The following is a 7,233-nucleotide window of genomic DNA, read 5'->3' on the forward strand; positions in this document are numbered from 1 at the left end:
ACTTGGAGTAGGTTTCCCCCTCCTAGGGCGTGCCACCCCCTTGGCCGGCCCCCTCCTCCCCCCTTTATATATGGAGGAGGGGGGCACCTCTAGACACAAGTTGATCTTCGTGATCGTTCCTTAGTTGTGTGCGGTGCCCCCCTCCACCATATTCCACCACGGTCATATCGCTGCGGTGCTTAGGTGAAGCCCTGCGTCGGTAGAACATCATCATCGTCACCACGCCGTCGTGCTGACGGAACTCATCCCCGAAACCCTACTGGATCGGAGTCCAGGGATCATCATCGAGCTGAACGTGTGCTGAACTCGGAGGTGCCGTACGTTCGGTACTTGGATCGGTCGGATCGTGAAGACGTATGACTACATCAACCGCGTTGTCATAACGCTTCCGCTATCGGTCTACGAGGGTATGTGGACAACACTCCCCCCTCCTATTGCTATGCATCACCACGATCTTGCGTGTGCATAGGAAAATTTTGAAATTACTACGTTCCCCAACAGTCCTTTGCTACAAAAAGGATTGGGCCACCTTGCTACACCTTATTTACTTTTGTTACTTGTTACTCGTTACGAATTTCCTAATCACAAAACCATTTGTTACCGATAATTTCAGTGCTTGCAGAGAATACCTTACTGAAAACTACTTGTCATTTCCGTCTGCTCCTTGTTGGGCTCGACACTCTTACTTATTGAAAGGACTACGATAGATCCCCTACACTCATGGGTCATCAAGACTCTTTTCTGGCGCCGTTGCCGGGAAGTGAAACGCCTTTGGTAAGTAAAAATTTATATAGTGTGCTGAAATTTACTGTCACTTGTTACTATGGAACATAATCCTTTGAGGGGCTTGTTCGGGGTATCTTCACCCCGACCAGTAGAGCAAAGAGTTGCTCCTCAACCTACTGAACCTACTGAAAATGTTTATTTTGAGATTCCTTCGGGTATGATAGAGAAACTGCTAGCTAATCCTTTTACAGGAGATGGAACATTGCATCCCGATTTGCACCTAATCTATGTGGATGAAGTTTGTGGATTATTTAAGCTTGCAGGTACGCCCGAGGATGTTATCAAGAAGAAGGTCTTCCATTTATATTTGAAGGGAGAGGCATTGACATGGTTTAGGCTATGTGATGATATGGGAGCATGGAACTAAAACCGATTGAAATTGGAATTTCATCAGAAGTTTTATCCATGCATCTGGTTCATCGTGATCGTAATTACATATATAATTTTTGGCCTCGCGAAGGAGAAAGCATCGCTCAAGCTTGGGGAGGCTTAAGTCAATGTTATATTCATGCCCCAATCATGAGCTCCCAAGAGAAATTATTATTCAAAAAATTTATGCTTGGCTTTCTCTAAACAATCGCTCCATGTTCAATACTTCTTGTACTGGTTCTTTTATGATGAAGACTATTGAATTCATATGGGATTTATTGGAAAGAATTAAACGAACTCTGAAGGTTGGGATCTCGACAAAGGTAAGGAGTCAAGTATGACACCTAAGTTTGATTGTGTTAGATCTTTTATGGATACCGATGTTTTCTGTGACTTTAGCACTAAATATGGACTTGACTCTGAGATAGTAGCTTCTTTCTGTGAATCATTTGCTACTCATGTTGACCTCCCTAAGGAGAAGTGGTTTAAATATAATCCTCCCATTGAAGTAAAAGTAGTTGCACCTATTAAAGTTGAAGAAAAGACTATCACTTATAATGATCCCATTGTTCCTACTACCTATATTGAGAAACCACCTTTCCCCTGTTAGGATAAAGGATCATGCTAAAGCTTCAACTGTGGATCGTAAGAGTAATACTAGAACACCTACACCACCTGAGAAAATTAAAGTTGAACCTAGTATTGCTATGGTTAAAGATCCCTTGGCTGATAATATTGATGGGCATGTTATTTACTTCTGTGATGAAGCTTCTAGAATTGCTAGACCCGATACTAAAAATAAACATAGACCTGTTGTAGACATGCCCGTTATTTCTGTTAAAATAGGAGATCATTGTTATCATGGCTTATGTGATGTGGGTGCTAGTGCAAGTTCAATACCTCATTCCTTATACAAAGAAATTATGCATGATATTGCACCTGCTGAGATAGAAGAAATCAATGTTACAATTAAGCTTGCCAATAGAGATACTATTTCACCAGTTGGGATTGTTAGAGATGTTGAAGTCTTGTGTGGGAAAGTTCAATATCTTGCTGATTTTCTTGTTCTTGGTTCCCCACAAGATGACTTTTGTCCCATTATATTTGGTAGACCCTTCTTGAATACTGTTAATGCTAGGATGGACTGCAAAAAGGATGTTTTTACTATTGGTTTGGGGGATATGTCTCATGAGTTTAATTTTGCTAAATTTCATAGACAACCCCATGCTAAAGAATTTCCTAGTAAAGATGAAATTAGTGGTCTTGCTTCTATTGCCGTGCCTCCTAATGATCCTTTAGAACAATATTTGCTAGACCATGAAAATGATATGTTTATGAATGAAAGAAGGGAGATAGATGAAGTATTCTTTAAACAGGGACTTATTTTGAAACACAACTTGCCTGTTGAAATTCTAGGAGATCCTCCACCACCCAAGGGTGATCCCGTGTTTGAGCTTAAACCACTACCTGATACTCTTAAATATGCTTATCTTGATGAAAAGAAGATATATCTTGTTATTATTAGTGCTAACCTTTCAGAGTAGGAAGAGGAGAAATTATTGAAAACTCTGAAGAAGTACCGTGCTGCTATTGGATATACTCTTGATGATCTTAAGGGCATTAGTCCCACTCTATGCCAGCACAAAATAAAATTGGAGAAAGACGCTAAACTGGTTGTTGATCACCAAGGATGGTTAAATACTAAGATGAAAGAAGTGGTAAGAAAAGAAATACTAAAGCTCCTGGAGGCAGGTATAATTTATGCCGTTGCTGATAGTCAGTGGGTAAGTCCTGTCCATTGTGTCCCTAAGAAGGGATGCATTACTGTCGTTCCTAATGATAAAGATGAATTGATCCCGCCAAGAATTGTTATAGGCTATAGGATGGTAATTGATTTCCGCAAATTAAATAAAGCTACTAAAAAGGATCATTACCCTTTGCCTTCTATTGATCAAATGCTAGAAAGATTCTCCAAACATACACATTTTTGCTTTCTAGATGGTTACTCTGGTTTCTCTCAAACACCAGTATCGAAAGAGGATCAAGAAAAGACCACTTTTACTTGCCCTTTCGGTACCTTTGCTTATAGACGTATGCCTTTTGGTTTATGTAATGCACCTTCTACCTTTCAAAGATGCATGATGGCTATATTCTCTGACTTTTGTGAAAAGATTGTTGAGGTTTTCATGGATGATTTCTCCATTTATGGATCTTCTTTTGATGATTGCTTGAGCAACCTTGATCGAGTTTTGCAGAGATGTGAAGAAACTAATCTTGTCTTGAATCGAGGAAGGTGCCACTTTATGGTTAATGAAGGCATTGTCTTGGGGCATAAAATTTACGAAAGAGGTATTGAACTTGATAAAGCCAAAGTTGATGCTATTGAAAAGATGTCGTGTCCTAAAGACATTAAAGGTATAAGAAGTTTCCTTGGTCATGCCGTTTTTTATAGGAGGTTTATTAAGGACTTCTCTAAAATTTCTAGGCCTCTGACTAATCTCTTACAAAAAGATATTCCTTTTGTCTTCGATGATGATTGTGTAGAAGCATTTGAAATACTTAAGAAAGCTTTGATTTTTGCACCTATTGTTCAGCCACCTGATTGGAATTTACCCTTTGAAATTACGTGTGATGCTAGTGATTATGCTGTAGGTGCTGTTTTGGGACAAAGAGTTGATAAGAAATTAAATGTTATTCAATATGCTAGTAAAACTCTAGACAGTGCCCAGAGAAATTATGCTACTACTGAAAAAGAATTTTTAGCAATTGTATTTGCTTGTGATAAGTTTAGACCTTATATCGTTGACTCTAAAGTAACTGTTCACACTGATCATGCTGCTATTAAATATCTTATGGAAAAGAAAGATGCTAAACCTAGACTTATTAGATGGGTTCTCTTGCTACAAGAATTTGATTTGCATATTATTGATAGGAAGGGAGCCGAGAACCCTGTTGCAGACAACTTGTCTAGGTTAGACAATGTTCTTGATGACCCACTACCTATTGATGATAGCTTTCCTGACGAACAATTAGCTATCAGAAATGCTTCTAGTACTTCTCCATGGTATGCTGATTTTGCTAATTACATTGTTGCCAAATTTATACCACCTAGTTTCACATACCAGCAAAAGAAAAAGTTTTTCTATGATTTAAGACATTACTTCTGGGATGACCCACACCTTTATAAATAAGGAGTAGATGGTGTTATTTGTCATTGTGTACCTGAGCATGAACAGGAACAGATACTACGCAAGTGTCACTCCGAGGCATATGGAGGACATCACGCTGGATATAGAATTGCGCATAAGGTATTGCAATCTGGTTTTTATTGGCCTACTCTCTTAAAGGATGCCCGTAAGTTTGTCTTATCTTGTGATGAATGTCAAAGAATTGGTAATATTAGTAGACGTCAAGAAATGCCTATGAACTATTCACTTGTTATTGAACTATTTGATGTTTGGGGCTTTGACTATATGGGACCATTTCATTCCTCTAATGGGTATACACATATTTTAGTTGCCGTTGATTACGTTACTAAGTGCGTAGAAGCTATTCCAACTGATCATAACGCCTCTATTAAGATGCTTAAAGAAGTTATTTTTCCGAGGTTTGGAGTCCCTAGATACCTAATGACTGATGGTGGTTCACATTTTATTCATGGTGCTTTTCGTAAAATGCTTGCTAAATATGATGTTAATCATAGAATTGCATCTCCATATCACCCGCAGTCTAGTGGTCAAGTAGAACTAAGTAACAGAGAGCTTAAATTGATTTTGCAAAAGACTATTAATAGATCTAGAAAGAATTGGTCCAAGAAACTTGATGATGCATTATGGGCCTATAGAACTGCATATAAAAATCCTATGGGTATGTCTCCATATAAAATGGTTTATGGAAAAGCATGTCACTTACCTCTCGAACTAGAACATATGGCATATTGGGCCATTAAAGAGCTCAATTATGATTTCAAACTTGCCGGTGAGAAGAGGTTATTTGACATTAGCTCGCTTGATGAATGGAAAACTCAAGCCTATGAGAATGCCGAACTGTTTAAAGAAAAAGTTAAAAGATGGCATGACAAAAGGATACAAAACCGTGAGTTTAATGTAGGTGATTATGTGTTGCTTTTGAACTCTCGTTTAAGATTTTTTGCAGGAAAACTCGTCTCTAAATGGGAAGGTCCTTACGTTATCGAGGAGGTCTATCATTCCGGTGCCATAAAAATCAACAACTTTGAAGGAACAAATCCGAAGGTGGTGAACGGTCAAAGGATCAAACATTATATCTCAGGTAATCCCATAAATGTTGAAACCAATGTTATTGAAACCGTAACCCCGGAGGAATACATAAGGGACACTTTCCAGAATGTTTCAAACTCCGAAAAGGAAAAGGTATGTGGTACTGTAAGTAAACCGACTCCAAAACAGTTATAATAGCATTTTTTCTCCGTTTTGGAATATTTAAGAAAATTGGAAAATAAGAAGTAGTCCGGAAAGGACACGAGGCGTCCACGAGGGTGGAGGGCGCACCCTACCCCCTGGGCGCGCCCTCCTGCCTCATGGGCACCTCGTGTGCTCTTCGGACTCCGTTTTCTTGCACGATACTTCTTATGGTCGATAAAAATTTATTATATAATCTCCCAAAGGTTTTGACCACCGTATCATGCAAATATCCTCAGTCTTTGTTTCGAGCTGTTTTCTGTCAGAGTTGTCAAGGACAGGCATCATGTTGTCACCCTCCTCCAACAATGAAGGCAACGATGCTTGGCTAATGAAGATAGAGCTGAAGAGAGAAGAACCTAGGGCGATCAACAAGGATGATAGGATCAATAAGGTCATGGATGATCAAGCTCCGGTGGCAGAAGGAGACACCCTTGAACCTCATCACAACCTTCTTACCCCAACTGAGATTGAAGCTTTCAAGATGATTGAGTTAGCTTGCATACAAAACAAGTATCTCACACGTGAAAATATTTTGTTGAAGGAGTGTATAACCGCACTCAAGGGCATTATCCGCAAACTGGAGGAGCTCCTACGCTCGGTGTGCGACTATCCATCACCACCATGACCTTCTCCACCAGCAAAGGAGACATAATCACATGGGTATGGGCACTCCCCTTGGCAACTGCCTAGCTTGGGGGAGGTGCCCGGTATCGTATCACCATCACACTCCTTTCTTTACCGTTTTTCTTAGTTCGATCCTTTTGGTAATATCTTGATCTAGTAGAATAAAGTTTTGGTATGATTTATTTTTGAGATTTACCTTGTGATCCTTCTATGTAGTCGAATCCGTGAGCTATATATAATAAAGATTAGTGTTGAGTCAAGGGCTTGATTATCTTACTTTGATCTTGAGGGAATAAAAGAAAGAACAAAAAGAAATAAAAGAGATCATATTGATCTTATGGAGAGTAATGATTTCACATATAAAGAGTATGATGAATAAAAGTTGTTGAGAGTTGACAAACATAGTTTTGGTCATCGTTGCAATTAATAGGAAGTAATAAAGAAAGAGATGTTTTTACATATAAATATACTATCTTGGACATCTTTTATGATTGTGAGAACTCATTAAAATATGACATGCTAAAGAGTTGACGTTGGACAAGGAAGACAACGTAATGGGTTATGTTTTCTTATATCCGAAATAAAGTATATTGTCATGGATCATCCAACATGTTGAGCTTGCCTTTCCCTCTCTTGCTAGCCAAATACTTTGCACCAATTAGAGATACTACTTGTGCTTCCAAATATCCTTAAACCCAGTTTTGCCATGAGAGTCCACCATATCTACCTATGGATTGAGTAAGATCCTTCAAGTAAGTTGTCATGTTGCATGCAATAAAAATTGCTCTCTAAATATGTGTGATTTATTATTGTGGAGAAAATAAGCTTTATACGATCTTGTGATATGGAAGCAATAAAAGCGACGAACTGCATAATAAAGGTCCATATCACAAGTGGCAATATAAAGTGACGTTCTTTTGCATTAAGATTTCGTGCATCCAACCATAAAAGCACATGACAACCTCTGCTTCCCTCTGCGAAGGGCCTATCTTTGGCAAGCACATCATGTTGG

Source organism: Triticum dicoccoides, chromosome 5B (assembly GCF_002162155.2).
Source record: "Triticum dicoccoides isolate Atlit2015 ecotype Zavitan chromosome 5B, WEW_v2.0, whole genome shotgun sequence".
Lineage (NCBI taxonomy): Eukaryota > Viridiplantae > Streptophyta > Magnoliopsida > Poales > Poaceae > Triticum > Triticum dicoccoides.